Below are 20,451 nucleotides of genomic sequence, written 5' to 3'. Positions count from 1 at the left end.
CAAGGCTATTATATCCATTTGTTGTTGAAGCATGGTCAGCGATCGAGCTTGAAGAAGACCGACTTCGAGAGCCTGATCTAGCGATAGGCGATCCATTGCTGTGAAGGAGGGTGTAGAAACTGGTACTAGACGTTAAAGAAGTTCCAGTATCTGTTGCAACAACTCACCATGCTTGGCAAGCTGAGCATTCACTTCATCGGCTTTGCTTTTGAGAGCAGAGATACTCGCAGCGTTGGTACGTACATCGGCTTGCACCGCAGAAAGTTGTTCCTTCACGTCATTGACATCAGCTTTGACAGCTGAGAAGTCTGAGGAAAAGTCATCCCTGAGAGGCATGCATTTATGGACTTGATCCATTTGAATTAAGGCAGTCTTTATGGCCGGGAGAAGCAGCTTCACGTCATCAGCCATGTTATAATCTTCTTCCATGGCTGGTGTTCCTTCATCACAAGGACCTGAAAAAGAAGATGGTTGAGCACAAGATAGCTCGGGGTTAGAAGAAATGAAAGGGTAGGTTGGAAGATTACTTGAGGGTTCATCAGCACCATCTGAAGGATTGATGCTAGTTCTCTCCAGGTTGCGTTCGTGAGGATAGGCTTCCATTAACTAAGGTGTTTCGAGAGGAGCAACCTCAGGTCCTATGGTGTGTGCTTCATCATCAGTGAGGACAATCACTGATGAGTCACGAGCACATGTCGAAGAAGATGGTAAAGAGTGGTGGAAGTGGGTGTTCAGTAGTGGCTATGCTGATATTTTCACCTTCAGTGATTTGGGTCACTGAGGTGGTTGAAAAAGAAGCCACATGTACGATAGTGACTGAAGAAATCACTGAAGAGCTTGGAGGAGATAAAGCTGAAGGTGCCTCGGGGTTAAGGTTGGTTTCAATAACTGGAACCTTTTGAGAGGTAACAGCCAGAGATATGGTTATCCCCTTTTTGGCTTTCTTGGCCCTCGATGGAGAACCAAGAGTGGTTTGTGAAGAGGATCTTTTAGAAGAGAGGGGTAGTGGTGGTTGGGATAGATTTTGGGGGGTTTGTCTTAGTCTTAACCATCGGAGCAAGGGAAGAAAGACATACCGGCACAGTTGGAGAAGATGAAGAAGTGTATGCATGCACAATCAGAAGGGAGGAGAGTGCAACATCTTCAACTTTCAACTTATGATCCAAGATTCTGGATCCAAGCTTGCAGATGGGCAGGTTTCCTTCTGTGGAGTACTTGTTGCTAAAGATTTTAGCAAACATCATTGATAAGAATATGGTGTAAGGTACTACCTTTTCCCTTTGGTGTTTGTTTAGCTTCAGCATCAGGTCTTCAAAGATCACGCTGACAAAGTTGATTGGCCTTTGGCGAATGATGGAAACGCCAATATTTAACGCAACTCTGGACGCTTGATCTTGTCCACCAGTTTTGCCTCCCATACACTAGATGACATAGGAAAACAAAAATTGACATACTGCTGACATGTGATTCTTCACAATCTTTGATAGCGATTTGAGGGGATCGCTGGAATCTTTCTTTGTTAGCCAGGCATAGCCAATATCATCCAAGCAGGAGATGATATCTTTAGTGGAAGGTTCACTGGTATAGGGACCCTTTGGTAGATTGAGAACGGTCCTCAGTGTGGCAATGCCGAAAATGACAATCATTTTGTTAAAGAGGAAAGAGATTTTCTCCACAGGTTTACCAGTCTTGTCAGTCTTTTAAACTACTTCATCAGTAAGCTAGAACTGCTGAAGAACTTCATTCACCATGACAGGTTCATGGGAGATAACGAAATAGATAGGAGAGTTCTTGAGGAATGTAGCAGCTTCCTTGTAGTAAGATTTGTTGGCCGAAATGTTTAAAAGCACCACATGATTGTTGGGCTTGAAAGACACATCGTCAATCGAGAACTTCACGTTCTTGATAGACATTTCTGTTATTAATAAAAAAAAATAAGCAATAACAGATCTGTTAGAAATCCAAGATACATATGTAAACTATTAAGTTTTGAAACAATAAAACTTCTTTCAAAAAATCCACAAAAAATATACTAGGAATTTTCAAGAAGAGCAAGTGTATAAAAACTTTAGATTATAACCAAGTATAAGAATGCGTTAATAATCTTTATGTTAGTTGTTTAAGAGAACAAGATCTTAAATAACCTAACATGAGTTTCTTAGAAGAAGAACATATCAAAAAGAAAGAAGTGTTATCAACGTGTGAGTCTTAGAAGAAGAAGGTTGAAGAATTTTGAGAGTTCTTTAGTTCTTGCTTGCAAAAGGTTTTGAGGTAGAGGTTCGACAAAAGTATTTGAAAGCATAAGGTAAAATGAGAAGAGAAGTATCATATTTATAGGTAGTAGAAGAGAGAAATGGAAATAGGAGAGAGGAAAATACGACTTAAAAGTTGTGCAATGATAAAGAAAATAGCACGTTCTCATCCACGATTGGATGAAATTTCGAGGGGTCGCATGTGTCAGAACGGTACGCGCGTCTCAAAAAAATCGCATCGTTTAAAATAAAAACGATGTCATAAAACATTTCATTTTCCATTTCCTTTTAAACAAAAAGTTTAAGATATTCAAAAACATCATACTTAAGAATATGAAAAGTTTTTGAAAAGGTTCAGTGATAAGAAGAATCACTGAAGAAAAATAAAACTTTTAAAACATTGATTACTAAAAGAGAAAAGCTTCAGTGATGATTTTGTTTTAAGAAACGAAAAATATATCTTACAGAGATATATTTGCTTAAATGGTTTAGTGATGAAAGAAACACTAAAACATTCTTTTAAAACATTTGTATCATCGAATAAGGAAAGGTTCGGTGATAATTTTTTGTTTTAAGATAAGTATATCTTAGAGAGATACACTTGCTCTAAAAAGTTCAGCAATAGAAGGAAATCACTAAAACAATCTTTTAAAACGTTTTGGTCACTGAGTATGAAAAGATTCAGTGATAATTTTAAGTTTTGAAGAGAGAGAGATAATAAGTATACGTATTCTAGGAAGAGAAGATATATTTACTCAAGAGTTCAATGATAGAATAGGAACACTGAATCATTTCACTTACTGAGTAATGCTTATAGCTGAAGGAAATTAATCCTCAGCGTTTAAATCCGGACACGAGGATTCACGAAGAACACAACCGGCGATCAAGTAAAACAAGCAATCCGGACAAGGTAGTGTCTGGATTAGGATACGAGAAAAGAGTAATCGCGACTAAGTCCTTAACCGAGGATCAAATCCGGATGATGCGAGAAGTGAGCGATGTATGCTGGCACGGACACGGTAGACAAGCGACTTACTCCTAAACCGGACAAGGCGACGAGCGATTTACTCCTTAACCGGACAAAGCGACGAGCGATTTTGAACCTAAAAAATATACCAAGTCTAAATCGTTTGAAGCTATATCCGATGAATCTTAATATCCAGACATCACTTATGAGTGGATTACACTTAATCCGGGTAAAGTGATAAGCGATTTAGAGTCCAAAAAATTCGACTAAGTCTAAACCGTTTGATGTCCTTGAGCGATTTAATGAGAATCCGGGTATGGCAATGATCGGTTTATACAAAACTTTGAGCGATGAATACACATAAATTGATCAAAAACACATCACAAACACAAAAATTTCACCATTTTCAACCAAAAATGGATTAAAATCCAGATTTTTACGAAATTTTCAAGAACTCCAAAAACTTTCAAAATCACAAAAATTCATCAAAAACTCGAAAATTAATGATCAAACATGAAATCTTGTGAATAACAAAGATTCACAATGCAAAAACGTACACACCGATCTAGGTTTTAACACAAAAACACAAAAAAAATTGAACAATTTTTGGATTAAACTCAAGAAAAATTAAGAACATGAAGAAAAAAATGAAGAACACATAAAATTCCAGAAAATTTTCCTTCAAAAATCTTTGAATTTTTGATTTCTTTTCTTGATTTCAATGCACTTCCTGCTCTAATACCAATTGTTAGTCCTCTATAAGATCAATCTTCATAGAAGCTTCAAACATCCATGGCAATCTTCAAGATATTCAATAAGAACAATAGAAGGAGATGTGAGAGAAAGTCAAAGTAGTCAAACTTTATAATACGTAAATGAATTTACAATTGAGCTCATTACACAAAATACACTAAGACTATACTATTTATAGGGTCAAAGATGAACCCTTCAAAGTCAAAGTCAAAGTCAAAGTACATTCAAAGTCAAACACGATGTCTATTATAATTATAGACAATTTTATCTTTCAAGATGAATACCATTTAACACAGAATTTCAGTGCTAAAAATAAACTTCCTCCTGGAGTTCTTCATTATGGAAAGCACTCTTTACATCCATTTGACTTTAAAGTCTTTATAGGCAGCAAAGGCTAGAAAGAGTTGAATAACTTTGAGTCTAGCCACTGGTGCGAAGGTTTCGTCATAATCAATCTCTTCTTCTTGTCTATAACCCTGAGCAAGAAGGCGAGCCTTATTATGGGTTACCACACCTTGTTCATCTAACTTATTGCAATAAAACCATTTGGTTCCTATCACACTTTGTCAGATGGACATGGGACAAGGTACCAGACTTTGTTCCGATCAAACTCAATGAGCTCCTCTTGCATGACAATGCCCCGACTAGGGTCTGAGATAGCGTCATTGATTTTCTTGGGTTCAACTAAGGAAAGAAAGTTGACAAAGAGACATATATTATCTTATTGGATCCCAGATTACTCTTAATTTCATAAAACACAGATAAACAGAGTATGAGTGAAATGAAACTGTGTTACTTCAAAGGTTTAACAATTATTCAAGATAAAATAAGAATGCAAGAGCAACTTGAATAAGTCGAAAGCTTTTATTAGATTGGAAGAATAAATAGTTAAACTCTAAATCTAATTTATATTCTCACAAGATTTTGCTATAGTCTAATTCGGCACGTTCAGGTTCATGTAACCTAAGGAGGATGCCTCCTTATATACGACTAAGCTCAAACAGAATTTCCTATAATCTTGGCTTGAATCTTTTAGTTTTTGTTCCACGTTCTTATCATTCCCGTTCCTTAGAAAGAGGAACGGACTAAGTCAAGTCTTCTGGATTCTGTTGGAGAACTTGTGGGAAAGTATGAATCGTGCGCACATTCCATGGGAGTAGGAGACCCAGAGGCTATGCATGTACTATGCAGAGGCTTTGCGTCTGGAGTGAAGCTCTGCATAAAGCACTTAACCTTTTTGGCGCTTAAGGCTTGATCTTCCTTGGAATAGAGCGTGGACTCTGTGTATGAGACGTTTTCTTGAGTAAGAGCTCTGTCTCTTGGAGTCTTCTGCATGAGAGCTCTTGGTCCAGACCGCTTCAAAAGACTAAGTCTTACAGACTAGAGTAAGAGACTTCTTACTTACACTTTTACAAGATGGGGTCTAATATACCTAGACCACGTCGTGTCTGAATACCTGCACTTGGATCACCAAGAATTTGATGAATTAGATGGGTCTTTTGTCCATCCCTGAGCTGGTAGAGGATTGTCGTCTGAGCATTGATGTTCAAAAACAGAAGATGAGGCTTCAGCTACAGATTCTTCAGCAATGAGTAGAATTGCTAAAGGAGCCTCAGTGAGAGATTCAGCGACTGATAGAGGTTCACTTTTACCGATCTAAAGCAAACCAGTACAGCACGTAGCTACTTACACATATCATAACTAAGGCATTTCATTCACTGATTCGTCAGTGTTTGAAGTAGAGGGAGGTATGCAACTAATGGGCACTGTAACGATCTCTAAAAAAGATTCACTTTGGTTATTAGTTTCAACTGGAATGATAAGTGAATCATCATCAGCTTCTAGAGAATCAACATTGGGTTGATTGCTGAAGGAAGCTTCAGGTTGTCCAACATGAGAGAACATCCAGTTTTCTAATCCTTCATCATCATTAATGATGGGTTTAGAATTAACTGATTGAGATTCATCAAAGGTGACATGAATAGTTTCTTCTATGGTTTGTCGACGTTTGTTGAATACTTTGAAGGCTTTGGATACTGAAGCATTTCCAAGAAAGATTCGTTCATCAGCTTTGAGATCGAACTTTCCAAGTTGGTCACGATTGTTAAGAATGAAACACGTGCAACCAAATATATGAAGAAAGCTGAGAGAAGGTTTTCTGCTATGGAAGAGTTCGTAAGCCATTTTCTTGAATCTTTTAACAATCAGTGACCGGTTTTGAGTGAAACAAGCAGTATTGACAGCTTCAGCACAGAAATATGAGTAGGAAGATGAGATTCGCTGAGCATTGATCGAGCAGCCTCAATGATTGTTCGATTTCTTCTTTCAGCGACCCCATTTTGTTCTGTAGTTATCACAGAAGAGAAGTTGTGAGAGATTCTTTTGTCTTCAAAGAAGCTATTCATAATACTGTTTTTGAATTCAGTTCCATAATCACTTTTGATAGATCGTACTTTAATATTTTTAAGTACACCTATCTTTTTGATAAACGAAATTATTTCTTTAGGTGTTTCACTTTTGGATCTGAGAAAGAAGACCCAAGTGTACCTGGAGCCTGGAGTACTCATCAACAATGACAAGTGTATATTTTCTTTCCAGCTATAGATTGTACGTTGATTGTACCAAAGAGATCCATGTGCAATAGCTGAAGTGGAGAGGTCACTGAGGAGATTTGCTTAGACTTGAAGCTAGCTCTTGTATGTTTTCCTTTTTCACACACTGAGCAAAGAGATTCCTTTGCGAATGTGTGTTGAGGAAGAACAGTGACAAGATCATTTTGAGACAGCTCACTGACTGTCTTAAAGTTAAGATGAGATAGCCATTTGTGCCACAGCCAATTGATATCTAACGAAGCTTTTGAGAGAAAACAAATGTTCTCAGTAAGAGGAGAATCCATGTTGATGATATATATATTCTCTAGGCCAGAACCGGTTACAACAACCTTATCATCCTTGTCGAAGACGTAGCATGAATTCTTAGAAAATTTTACTGTGAAATGTTTATCACACAACTAACTGATGCTAAGAAGATTGTGCTTCAGTCCTTTAACATATGCAACACGTTTGAAAGTAGTTGCACCGTTGGTTAAAACACCAAAATCTTTGGTATATCCTTTTCCGTTTCCTCCAAAGGTTACGGAAGGCCCTCTTTCATCCTTGTAATCAATGAGCAGAGATTTATCTCCAGTCATATGTTTTGAGCATCCACTATCGAGATACCAAATGCCTTTGACTTCCTGCACACATAAACAAATTAAGATTGCTTTGGTACCCATTTCTATTTGGGTCCAGCAGTGTTAGAGGCAACATCCATTGAAACTGAAGACTCAAAGTCAGCAGAAGTCTTCAATGAGCCTGAAGAAGAGGTTTCAGTAGTATTAGGAACAACAACCCCTGACGCTAAAGACTTAGAGTCAGTAGGTGTCTTCATTGAGCCTGAAGAAGAGGCTTTAGTGGTTTTCTTCACTTTAGTCATTTTTACAACCTTAGTGGCAGATTTCACCTTGGTAGATTTCTCAGCCTTGGATACTTTCTTTCCCTTGGCTGGAGGACCAGCCTTGGCGGCAGAAGGACACTTGCTGGCAATATGTGTAGTTTCACCACAGTGTCTACACTTCCTATAGCTGAAACCAGCTTTAGGGCCAGGAAGTACTAGAGGAACAAAAGAGGGACAAGCTCCAAGAATTCCCTTGTCATTTGATCCCAAAAGAAGAATAAGAAGAAGAAGAAGGTGCACAAGCTGAATAAGTAGATCTTGATCTATGTGACTTGTCAGCCTTCTTGGGAAGAGATGCTTTGACAATGATTTACCTTTGTCTTTGTGACATGAACTTAAAGGAGTTCCTACAAGATGACTGTCAGTGATAGAAGACTGAGAGGAAGAAGTGTCAGGAATAGAAGAGACGAAGGTGCCAAACTTCAGCATGGACCTGTTAGTGACACTATCTTCCTAATCATAGGAGAAGCCTAGACCAATCTTAATGTTGGCGGGAATCTGAGCTTTGATGATCTCAGAGACTTTGACAGAGGCTTTGCACCACCCTTCAATGGTATCCTTCTCAGCCTTGAGTTCAACAATAGCTTGCTCACGCTCAGCTATAGCTTGTTCATGATCGATAGTGATGGTCTGGTTTACAATGACCTAATCCTTAAGATCTTCCTCGATCTTGGTCAGCTCTTTGATCTTAAAATGACAAATCTTCAACTGTTATTGAATATCAAGATTAAGCATTTCTGCTTTTGATTTGCCATTCAGGGCATTGTAAAGATTAACCGTCAAGGTATCTAACGCTGATAGGCTATCAGGGACAGAAGAAGAAGAAGAAGAAAAAGAAGAAGAAGAAGAAGAGGGTTCATTCAGGGAACATACCTGAGCAAGAGAGGAGGATGAAGGATCACTGGAGGTTGATGTCTTAGAATTTTCTTCCTTGACATCCTTAGCCATTAGGCAGAGATAGGTCGTGTCTTCTTCATCCGAGGATGATTCGTCAGATGAATCGGCCCAGTCATGTTCTTCAGCGACAAGACCTTTGCCCTTCCGCTGAAAACTCTTCATCTTCTTATACTTCTCTTTCAGCTTCAGATATTTATCGTCTTTGGACCTGAAGGAGGATGGAGTTTTTAAAGATTGCATCACAGTCTTTTTTAACCTGCATTCACTCGCAAAGTGACCTTTGCATTTACACTTGTAACAGATCGCTGAAGCCTTGTCAACAAGATCTGGCTTTGGCTTATCCTTGATGGTCATCATAGGAGATCTGCGGAAGTTACTTTTTCTGACAAATCTTTTAAATGACTTGATTAGAAGAGCTAGTGACTCATCAAAGTCTGCAAGATCAGACTCTAACAAATCCTTAGAGTTAGTGGGATCTAACTCTGTTAAAGAAACAGAAGAAGCAAGAGGAATAGAAGAAGAAGGTGGGAGATCAGCTGAAGAATCTTCAGAGATCAAAGCTAAAGGAGAGCTTTTCATTTCTCTGGAATCTTTGATGAGATTCCTCTTCAGTTAACGAGACTGCTCATGATTAAGCAGTATCCCATAGAGAGAACTTAGAGAGAGGGATGGCATATCATTGGACATTTTGAGACACAAAGAATATGTATCCCAAGATTCTGGAAAACATTCAAAAAACTTCGTCAAAGTTTCAGAATTGGAATATTCTCTGCCAACAGTCCTCAAGTCGATAAGAAGACAATTAAATCTTTGATTTACTTCAGACAATATTTCATTTTTTCACAAAGAAAGCTTTCGTATTGTTTTACTAGATTAATTTTCCTCGACTCTTTTACTTGAGAAATACCCTCATATTGAACACAAAGAGTGTCCTACATGGATTTCGAGGTTCTAAGCTTCATAACATAATGATAAACCTCGTCAGGAAGAGATATGGCTATTATAGATCTCGATCGAGTATCTATAGCCACTTTCTTCTTGTCTTCATCACTTCATTGATGAGGGAGCTTTGTAATCTGCCGTTCAGAAATCGCAGCAGTCGTAGCTGTTTCAGAAACAGCCAGAGATATAGCTTATGGAACATAAGGTCCATTCTCTATATAGTGTGGAATCTCAGGATCCACACCCTCCAAGAAGAGATGCATCCGATTTTTCAGAGACTGAAGTTGTCTCTTATAAATCGGGGAGGTTTGGCAAGAGAGTCATTATCGTGAAAGTTTGTGTTGGTGATTTGTAAAGCCATTTGTAAAATAGTAAATTATCAAGAGAAAATAATAAAATGTAGATAAACAACTAACCAAGAAAAGAAGAAAATACTGCTTTGATACCACTTGTTGGTCTCAGCCGTGTCTACAAGAGTTAAGAGGCGAACAGTTTGTAGAAGGGGGGGAGGGATGAATACAAACACAAAAAACTTTCACTTTTAAAAGTATATATTGATATAGAAGAATCAATACAGATTTTTATAGATTGTTTGCGGAAATAGAAAAGGTAAAGATAATATATCTAAAACAATATAGGTTTACACACAAATACACTTAGCAAATATAAGAAATTTGTCGAATAATATAAAGACAGAAATGTGTTTTTGTTGGGTAAGAACTTTAAAATTTTAGAGAGAAATTCTAACTAGCTTGAAGATAAGCGTATGTGTTCTTTTTTGTGTTGTAGTTGTAGTGCATGAGAAGAGCACTCGGCTATTTATACCCATTGCGTTAAATGCAATTCAAAAGGGTTAGAAAACGCGTCAAGCTTTTAGAGAAAAGCTTGTCATTTGCAACAGTGAATAGTACTATTGTCTATTCATGAGCAGACATCCTTTCATGGAGTTGGTGGGCATTAGAATCGACTAGTCGGCTCCGTACAACACTATACTCTTGAGAGAGTATGGGGTTACCCTTTGTGTGTAGAAGGACAAGACAAAAACTATCGTGCATGGCATCTTCATTTGATCGCTGAATGCTGGAATAACGCTGGAGGTCTCTTCAGCATTTACCGAGGCTTGTGCAGTCTTCACACGTGTGTTGACCAGGTTGTAATCACTGAATACCGTTTCAGATCACGAACGCGCTAGTCACTAATCTTCAGTTTCAGTCTTCGACATTCACTAAAGGTTCTTGGGTGTGAGTTTTGTCTTCTTGAAGTATCGCTGTCGTTGTAGGATTACAATGCATGTTTCAGCGATCACTGAACAAACTCAGTGATGATCGTTGGAATTGGAAAGACAGAAACATAATACTTTGAAAGGTAAAAGGGATTATCATTAAATCAATGAGAGAGAGGATCAACAGAATGTCTAATAAAGTTGACCCATACATTTGCATTAGGGGTCAAGTTAGATGCTCTATAGGCTCTTAATATGTAGTTGATGTGAGGCTCCCAAGTTTCCCCAGGCTTGCCTAATTCCCTACCAATTTCTTCCAACTTATTCTAAGAGGCTTTGTGGAAGAGGGTTTCATAATCTGTTTTTGCAGGGGGTGATAGGCTAATTGCATGAGATATGATGTGGTTATAGAAGAATAGGTACATATATATAGTGAATGCAACAAGTTTCATCATTATTTTTGCTCCAACAAATGAAAGAAGCTATGCATTTTGAGAACCATCAAAACCAAGGGTATCTAGGACATGAAATATTAGGGAAGAATGTACCACAATCTAAAGAGATAAAGGCACACATAAAGTAAAAGTATTCTAAACTTGAAGAGGCTTAATGAAGTTAATTGGTGCACATACCAACTCGATGGGCATCAAAATTTTATCATGTTACGATATCATAGCCAAATATCATGTTTTATGATATCATCAGTTGGTTAATTTCTTCCAAAAAGAAAATTGAAGAGAGAACTCAAAATCAAGAAACTAACACCATAAAGACAGAACAATCATAACAAGTAATTGTTAACTAAAAATATCCTAAGAGTACAAACACCCACAACTCAACATAGTTGGATTAAGAAGCATTACCTTTCAACATAAGCCACCAATCAAAATTATAAATGTGTTTCACTTGAAAACTTTACTATGTAATTGAGAGAAGCAAATCTGATGGTAACAATGGCGATGGTCGGTACACAGAGTAGCAGCATCGGATTACAAGCAATAACAGTCAAGCTTCAGGTAGACAACAGGAGGCGGGTTGATCTAAGGCGGCGGTCAGGAAACATTGCAACAACATTCGAACTGTGATCTTCCAGGAAGCGACGGAGACGACATATGGAGGATGACGAAGAAGAAGTCGATAAGAGTAGGCAAGGTTTAAACTAGGGCTTTTTACTCAATTGGGGATTTATGATTTCTTCTTTGGGGTAGTTTAGTAAATTAACTGATATAAATCATTAAGAAATAATACAATATAAAATAAAATAAGAATAGAAGAAGGTCATTTTGCAAAATCCATTGTTGTAGAAGGTGTTATACAATGTACTCGAAATCGATAAACCGAAACTTAAAGGACAATTGAGGCCCATGCTTAACACAATTTCCTTAAAACATATTCGCCCCATATGGTGCATCTATTCCCTTAGATATAACGGTCGAACGGTTTAATAGAAACCGTAAACTAAGGAAACTAGAAAGTTTACTTTGCAGAGATGTCGAGCCAAAGTAGAGTCGAGAGGATTATCATTTTTCCGGTGTATTTCGAGAGAGACGAGACTCTCTTTATATAATGTTGGAGAGTTCAGTTGTGGAAGGAATTGATCGAGAGTTTCCTCGATTAAGCAAGATATCAATGTATAACATTCTCAAATTTAGAAAGAACAACCAAATTAATTTTTTTTTATAATACATCAAACAAGGGATAAATTCCTTTCTATAAATCAATACTTGAATTACTTCGAACAGCAAAACTAGATTTAATCATCAACAATATATAAACTAAGTCTTACATAAGGACTATGTCAAGGTCCTAACAGTCGATCTCCACATGTGGAAAAGTCATCAATTAGCTAGATCCTTCTCATGCCTCTAATTAGTCCCTCAATTCAACACAATGTCGCTAGTACCAATCTCTAAGGACTTGATGCACATGCCGACAAACAAAAAGTTTAGGCTTAACGCCTAGTGAATTTAAACAGTTTTACTCTTAAATATAAAAATGGTAAAATTGAAAAAATGTTATTTAAATCATAATTCCAAAATGAAATATATTTAATATAAAAACACATCCTTCCCAAAACCCACCATTATCGTGATGAAAACTAATTTGTCAAAACGTTCCTTTATTCATGGAACCGAAGTCCAACACTCACCAAAAAGTGGAGATTAAATGCTCAAAACATAAACAAGGTTCAATACTCAACCATAAATAATGGAAAATACCCCATACCCGACACGACACTAAATATATGGATAAAACTCAATACCCAAAACACCACCTTTCGGTGATAGGGAAGACCCAATTTCCATTGTTAGTGCCGGAACACAAGAGTAGGTCACCATTCCACGTTATAGAGCTCATCCTGAGGATCAATGACCCTAATGGGATCAATTGTTCGCGATTCATAGTTCAAGGTCCCCAATGATCCTAGGTACACTCATTCACTAGAAATTACATCATGTGGCCAATGACTATTTCAGCTCCCATAAGACCGTACCAAGTTACCCCCGATGACCCAATGCTATTTCTAGCTACAATACGGGAATAACCATCCCATTAAATTGACTTAAAAAATTACACCATAAGGTCAATGGCAGATGTTCAACTTCAAGAGTCTGCATCATAAGGCCCCCGATGACCTAGTGATTGTTCCTGGCCAAACGCGGGAACGAACGCCCCATTTTAAATCAATAAAAAACCGACTCCTATACATGTGGATCCATTGCATTACAGTTTAAATTACATGACCCCAAATGAATGATCACCCACTCAAAGCATGTAATATTTCAAATAAATATGCTATAACTGCATAAAACTCCAAAGCTCGATATAGAGCAAATAAACAGGACAAATTTCCCCAAGACTCATCTGAGTCAAACCGAGTCAAAAGCTCAACAACTTAAGTGACTATTATATAGAAGTGACCAATAAAAACGTATTCAACCAACATTTATGCAAACACATGCTCTAAATGCATGATTAACTCAAAAATCAATCATTAGTTGGTGCAAACGATTTTCCAACTGAAATCATACCATTTATATTTCAAAAAGGTCCTATAACATATCAATATGCATTTTCCAAACCAAATACATTACAAATGGATTATCACCAAATTATCTCCATTTATAGGATAAATCATCAAAAGAACAGACACTTGTGATTTATTTATCAAAATGTCTAAAAACCCAAATATAGGCATTTTACAAGACTTATTAACCCAAATTTACTAGATATGCAAACTTCATTAAATACTCGACACATTTGATAAATATCAAGTAAAACACATTAATCCTTCAAAATAAACATTTTGGCATGTACGTAGTTTTCACAAAACAACTTAAACTCACCTTGCTAGATTTAGGCTAAAGCTAGATTTCACCCATTCTTGAGTTTTCCTTGAAAAAAACTGGAGATCTACAAGAAAACTCTCAAATCCTAGCGCCACAGCTTCTCAAAAGATCTTCTTCACCTTAAGAAGCCTAAAAAGATCTTCTTCACCTTAAGAAGCCTAAAAATATCTTCTTCACCTTAAAAAGCCTAAAATCTAAGACAACGATGGAGAAAGAGGAAAAGAGATGAACACACCCAAAACCCAAGATTTTGGGTGTAAAGATTAGGAGGTTACCTTAACTAATGATCTTGAATCCACCATGGGATCTTACTTCTTTGATCTCCTCTTGAAGAGCTTCCAAAAATGGAGCTAAGCCCTCCAAAATCGTCCAAATGGTTTAGAAATGAAAGAGATATAGTTAATGAATGAAACCCTTGAAAAATCAACTTAAAACTGATTTGGATGCAAATACGGGTTTCAAGCCCTTTCACCCTCATGGAAAATGTCCTTTGTCCGAAAATTCATGCATACAGTCCCTAAAGCGGGTTTGCCCTTTAACCTGCATTATAACCCGCTTTGACCACAAACTTGACTTCCAAATGACTTTTTCTTGTATCTTAGCATAAAATTCACCCCACAACATCTTGCAACAATGTAACTTAATCAAATGGTATATTTTAAGGTCAAATATCAAACGGAATATAAAGGGACGAAGTGACCAAAAAATCCTGGTGTTAAAATCCTCCCAACCTTAAAGAAGATTTTGTCCCCGAAATCTAAGCATTGCTCAAACTGACAACTACAATAACCCGCCACACATTCCAATTCCGTAGACAATCTTGATCCCATTCAACCACTACCAAAATTTGACAAGCGAGTCCTTTCGAATTATAATATTATCTGCTCTTTTCCGTTTGTGCAAAATGCTCAAACCAAAAGATATATACAAGACAATTCAGGAACGCCACATAACTCGAGGAGCAGGCTTGACAGACGGCTCGTCATCCACCTGTCCTAAGAAGGTATCAATCCAAAGGTGCAAACCTCAAATAACGGCACCTTTCACACCTCTACCGACTCCTCTTCCAAAGAAATACCATGACATCAATTAACCTCAAACAGGGATTCAACTACTTTCAAAACTAAACCATCCAGCCGAAACTCATAACGAACTGCCACTAGCCCAACCTCAACATTCGCTACATCACACTTATACCGGGATGAACATTGAATCCATGTCTAATCATTTTTCCAACATTAAGAACTCGCTTGCCTCTCAATCTTAGGTGGTTCTTACTACCTCGGGGTGACTTACGACCTCAATGGCTTAATTCTACAACTAATATCGCAAAATCAATTTATTCCCAAATTTTCTAACAACCTTTATCAAACCGAATACGTTTCTCACTTGCATTCAACCCTATGTTGTTATCCATAAGAGTCCATTCGGCAGTAAACGGTCATACTTATTTCGAGTAGAGAACTCAATACTAAGACGATTTTACCCAGGTGGTAAGCAGTTCTGCATAAACATCCATTTCCGGGTGTTATAATATATATATATATATATATATATATATATATAGGGGCATGTTCAAATGAAAACCATGCAATTCTAAGAAACCGTGTAAACCAAAATCGACCAATAGAAAATTTTCATTCTTTTTTAATTAAATTTAATCAATAATGGTATTTCGGTCATTTTGATTATTTTTTTGATAAATAAAGAAGTTATTAAGGAATATTAAATAAGGAAATTTAATAATGGAAATTATATAAATGGTAAGATTTAAAGATTTTAAAATATTATAATATTAAAAATTGGTTTTTTTTTTGTTATCCAATGAATTTGAAAATTTTTATGAAGATTCTAGCTTGTTATGGAATGAATTCTTGATTTGAGGTTGGAAGAAAAAAAAATCAATGGTCATGAAACTGTTTCATTGTACAATGGTATATTTGCTACGTCTATGCATATTTTACATTTTAATGAAATAGGTGCTTTGTGATTGAAGTTTCATGGTGATCCATGTTGCTTTGTGATTTAATGTACATCTAGTTTCATGGTGATCCATGTTTCTTTGTGTGTGAAGTTGATCCGTTTAATTGGTAGGATGAAACCGGTGCATAATATATTAATGTTCATATGAAAAGGTTTCATTATRATGAAACGGGTGCATAATATATTAATATTCATAATGAAAAGGTTTCATGTTAGTGAAATAGGTTCATGATGGTGAAAATGTTGATGCTCTAATTGATGCATGATTCATGATCTAGTTTCATGGTGATCCATGTTGCTTTGTGATTGAAGTTGATCCGTTTAGTTGRTAGGATGAAAATGAAAHGGGTGCATAATGTATTTTGTTYTTTATGAAATAAATGTATGATGAAAYGGRTGTATATTATATTTTGTTCTTTATGAAATTAATGTTCATGAAACTGTTTCAATGTGAAAATGTTTCATTATAAAATGGTTTATTTTTGTTTACCAATTTTGCCCTTAGTATTGAAATAAAATAAATATTAATTATTTTTTAATTTTTAATTTCCTAAAATAAAGTAAACTAATCTTAGTCATTGATCAAAAAAATGGATGGATAAGATTGGTTTACACAGTTTACACAAATGTGACAAGTTTTTATTTGAACGCTCCTCTATATATATATATATATATATATATATATATATATATATATATATATATATATATATATATATATATATAATTTCAACACTTATCCATTTGAACATGTAGCCACGATCATCATTCCACGTATAAGGTATATTCATGCCAAATATACCAGTCACCAACGAATAGATGGACATACATACAGTTCCTGAACTTAGAAAGAGCTCCAGCTGCAGTTATGAATACAAACCGACATGAGATTATCCTCGAATAGAAGAAAATAGGCGACAAACAAGCGAACATTTTATGGAACAGGATATAATGGACCTGAATTAGCAGATTTCTATGATTGTCAAGCTGCAGTAAGAACAATGATGGTTGGTTTTAGAATCACAATTTCTACATATCAAAAATGTTAATAAAAAAAACTGGCTTTTTGCATACCTGGATGTTGATATAATCTTCTGTATCATCAATATATTCACGCAGCTGCAGAATTTTTATGTTTAGTAGTTAATCATAACGTTACATTCCCAAATATTTCGTTCTTAGATGCTCACTTCGTCCAAAACAAATGGGCACATAGTTCAAATAGAAGTGCACATTGATAATAACAAAATCAGTCGTACTTACCGACACTTCATCATAGTTGCTGATGGGCAAAAGGGTAATTTTGGATTAATATTTTTCCAAAGAAGAAAATTTTATGTTTATTATGTACATTCATCGTTGTAATAGCAGAATTGAAGGATTGCATATGATTTTCTGATTAAGAGGTTCCAGTAATTCCAGAGGCTGTGATCTCCCAAGGCTATTGCTCTTTTATGTGTTTACAAATCTGATGCTCTTTACCCTCTCCCGTAATTAACAAACTCTAAAGGCTACTTTCCCGTTTTACCCTTCGTAACAGACTAGCCGCTGCCCTGCACAGCCCTTGCACCTCCCTCTTATCTTTTGCTATCAGTTATTAGTATTACAATAGTAATTTTATTTTAAGTACTACCAGTGCTCCTCCTAGCATACGTGTCCAACAGTAACTTCCGGGTATAACAGTTTACACTAGCTGAGAAGAAAACTGTTGTGTTTAATCCAGGACAGAGAGAGTAAATGTTAATCACCCATGAAAACAAATCTCGATATATTATATATATCGCTTCGACGAATTCCATCAAGATAAATATAAATTTTCAGACCCCACCTCATAAGGTAAAAGAACTATAAAAACCACTCAAGTTTTTATGTCATAAGTTTACTGTTTATCTCCCCCCCCCCCCCTCTCTTAACAGACTCTACTTTCTAGTGGAATTTACAGGGTCAGTCTAGTTTACTGGTTCAAAACGAGGCGATGCAAGTACTAAACTTTTCTTGTTTGCACAAGTATTTTTGTATGGTTGCCTAACTATCCAGCTTTTTGCACATTCAATATCATAAGTGGTGCTAAAAAGGTAACTAAAAAGAGGGAAAAAAACGTTTCAGAAATTATGGAATTAATATCACTCACACTGGTTAACTTGTTTAACGTTCCATCAATCTGCATGAAGTAGGCCTGGAATACATCCAAAAAACCTATTACATGTCAAATTTTTTTCATTCATTCAGAACAAATCACAATAAACAAATAAAAAAGATACAAAATCAGTAAGAAGGTTGTAAGTGAACCTCTAGAAGCATCTCAAGCTCCTCAACATCGTTTTCATCTCCATGAACCATCATCACACTTGCCCTGCTAGCTCTAGATATCTTTGAACCTATAGTAGGCGAGCCAAGAAACCAACTAGCAGCACCTGAGAGTCACTTACTGGTTAAAAGTTCAAAATGTCACGTGGATATTAGTTTTGAGTTAATATGGTGTACCGAAATGAACATAGTTACTCTTGTAACGACTAACATGGGATAAATCAGTTCTTTGGCCTACAAGTCTCCCCACAAAAGAAAATGTTGCAATTCTTAGTGAATTATAAGATAAAATGTGGCAACACCATAAAAAGAGTGTCAACACATATATTATCTGGCTTAAACTTTCTGTGAGAATATGTGAAACCCCATTAGATTACTCGGAGTGTTTACCAAAACAATATAAGCCTCTAATTGCTGACCGTGCTTCTGACCAGGGCCAGAGATGAAGGTGTTTCTTACCACATGATGCAGCCCGAACCAAACTCAGTTGAGGTTGGAAAATTCCAACGTTCAACCAAACTCTACCCATCTTAAGAGTCAAGAGATAAATGATTCAAGAAAAACAGAGAAAATAATAGTAATTGGAGACTGAGATTTCAAAGAAAGAACGTATATAATTTCATGCTCCAAACCATTAACACAAAGGTATTTAAACTACTAAATAAGAGACTCAAACAGAAGTCCTAAAGCAAAACCGATAAGGAAAGCTAAAATTGAGTACAAAATTTTCTTACTAGTACAGACATTACCATACCAAACGCACAGTATATCCCACTCGAAAGTAGGGTGTGGGGGTAGGATCTAGGATGTACGTAGACCTTCCATGCACCCAAGAGGTAGAGACTTTGTTTCCATGAAAACCCCATGCTTGCGAAAAAGTTTTGAAAGAACAAAAGAAAATGGAGAATTTGTCAAAAGGTTTTTATCAGAAAGTTGAGAAGATTTTGAGAAGGCACTGGGGAGCATGAGGTATAAGAAAATATTACTAGAAAAGGGGAGCTGTTGGTTTTTCTCTAGCTTCTGGTGCTAAAAGCTTGTATGACCAACAATGCCAAGCTGCACTGAACTACTAGTAGAAATTTCTTAAATGAAGTTCATAATTATAAGATCTGAAAGAAAGGACACAAATTGCAGAAACATTTGTCACCAAGCGTAAGTAAACAACCGTTGGCTCTTTTGTAATTTGATGCTATCATCAACCTACTGGGGTAGAGGCAGGTTTGTGTACATCTACACCCCCCCCCCCCCCCGGGACCCTACTTTTGAGTGGGATATACTGGGCATGTTTGGATTGGTTTACCAACCTACTAGCAAGCCTTCAGAAAAATTTAGAGCTACTGAAAGGTGAAAGCACTACAGCTTCAAAGAAAGTGCTGTGACAAAATACAAAAAGCTATTATTCTGAAAATTATAATTAAATAGTTCCCAAAAAAGCACATACCTTAGACGTAAACTCATCCAAGGCTGGGTAAGCATCGGTTTCCAGTTCTGTAGTACAAGCAGCATGAAAACTGCAAATGGCCTCTAAGAAAACCTCTAGTGCTCAAAATTCGAATGATGATTCTGCAAGCGTTATTCGTGCAAAAAATGATGTATATGAGCAACGAATGAAAAGCCATTTGCTTCAAGACCCATCCTCCCTAGACTTTGATGATCCATCACATCATACATCTATTACGTCTATGATACATATATATAGCACAATAAAATTGATGTGAATCCAAAAAATACCATTCTTCGAGGCTTTACTTCCATTAGCTAAATGTTATTATAAACAGATTTCAACAGTATATGAGAATTTCACATATGGCTCCCCTGTTTTAAGAGAAAACAAACAAACTTACGTTGTTGCATAACAGTTCTACAAAAACTAATATACAAATCTATGAGGCCCTGCACATCAGCTAGGAACACCAATATACACAAGATAATGAATTTTGAGAACATCTAAAAATAAGAAGAGTGGTTAAACAATTTTAGAAAGATAAAAAATATGTAAGAAAGAAAAATAATAATAAATGAAATCCTAACCTCTTCAGCAGTGATAATAGTCTTGATATGCTGCCATATCCCCCAGTACATCACAAGAAACAATCATTAGTAGAAAAACCAACAAACCAGAACTACAGAATTTTCAGCCATAATCTAAGATACAAAATGTGCGTTTGATACTGTATTGATCATTATAACAAAGATATGGATGACAAAACATGTGTGCTGTTTTATGACGATATGCAATCAACTTAAAAACAGCATAGGTTTACTTGTCATCAATGTACAAGT

At 36.4% G+C, this 20,451-nt stretch overlaps 1 pseudogene; it reads right to left on the bottom strand.

Moving 5' to 3' along the window:
* Positions 1-1,721: 1,721 nt before the first annotated feature.
* LOC112503073 lies at positions 1,722-20,310 on the bottom strand (annotated as a pseudogene).
* Between the last annotated feature and the right edge of the window lie 141 nt (positions 20,311-20,451).

Source organism: Cynara cardunculus, unplaced genomic scaffold (genome assembly GCF_001531365.2).
Source record: "Cynara cardunculus var. scolymus isolate 2C unplaced genomic scaffold, CcrdV1 Un_Scaffold_2491, whole genome shotgun sequence".
In the NCBI taxonomy this organism is placed as follows: domain Eukaryota; kingdom Viridiplantae; phylum Streptophyta; class Magnoliopsida; order Asterales; family Asteraceae; genus Cynara; species Cynara cardunculus.
Note: the sequence above shows the minus strand (reverse complement) of the source record. Positions and strands in the feature narration are given on the sequence as shown.